Source organism: Gavialis gangeticus, unplaced genomic scaffold (assembly GCF_001723915.1).
Source record: "Gavialis gangeticus isolate Ggan-Ray unplaced genomic scaffold, GavGan_comp1, whole genome shotgun sequence".
In the NCBI taxonomy this organism is placed as follows: domain Eukaryota; kingdom Metazoa; phylum Chordata; order Crocodylia; family Gavialidae; genus Gavialis; species Gavialis gangeticus.
In genome coordinates, this window is record NW_017729031.1 from 713,185 (window position 1) to 713,828 (window position 644).

General features: G+C 53.6%; 1 protein-coding gene across 7 annotated transcripts in view; it reads right to left on the reverse strand.

The window, feature by feature from the left end:
- The window catches only part of TANC1 (tetratricopeptide repeat, ankyrin repeat and coiled-coil containing 1), a 285,257-nt gene that overhangs the window by 60,082 nt on the left and 224,531 nt on the right, over positions 1 to 644 (reverse strand). The gene's annotated exons all lie outside the window — the stretch shown is intronic.

The following is a 644-nucleotide window of genomic DNA, read 5'->3' on the forward strand; positions in this document are numbered from 1 at the left end:
TGGGGGGGGGGGGGAAAAAAAAAAGAGAAAAAAAGTCAGGCTCTTTATTGTAAACAGTACTGTAAAAAACACATCTTCTAGTTATGACAAAACATTTCTCTCTCTCCCCTTGGGTGATCCCAAGCTACAGTATTTATTTGAATCCAAGACAAAGCATTTAACATGGGGAAATAAGCTGCTCATCTTAATATTTGACTATGGGGGGAGGAAGAGGGAGAAGGGGGAGCCTGCTGTAGCTCCACCTCTGGCCCTAATTCTGGGGTCAGAGCTGCAGCAGCTGCCTGCCCCCCATCATCTGCCCCTGCTGCCACTTACCCTCCACAGCTCTGGCTTAGTCCCCAGCCCCACACTGGCCTGAGCAGAGAGCACACAGTCACTCCAGGTCAAGCTTATGCAACAGTGGCAGCAGTGCGATAACCACTGCTCTGTGGCCAGACTGGGGGAAGAGCGACTATATACTGAAGACCAGAGCCCAAACTGAAGCCACAAAGGGTAAGTGGCAATGGAGGAGGGTAGAAGGCAGGTGCGGTAGAGGGAGGGAACAGAGGTGGTGGGGTCACAGGCAGTATAGCGGGGGCCAGGTGGTGGGGGGTGCAGGCATGGCAGGGGCGCAAGTGGTAGGGTGGGTAGGTGTAATCTGGGGG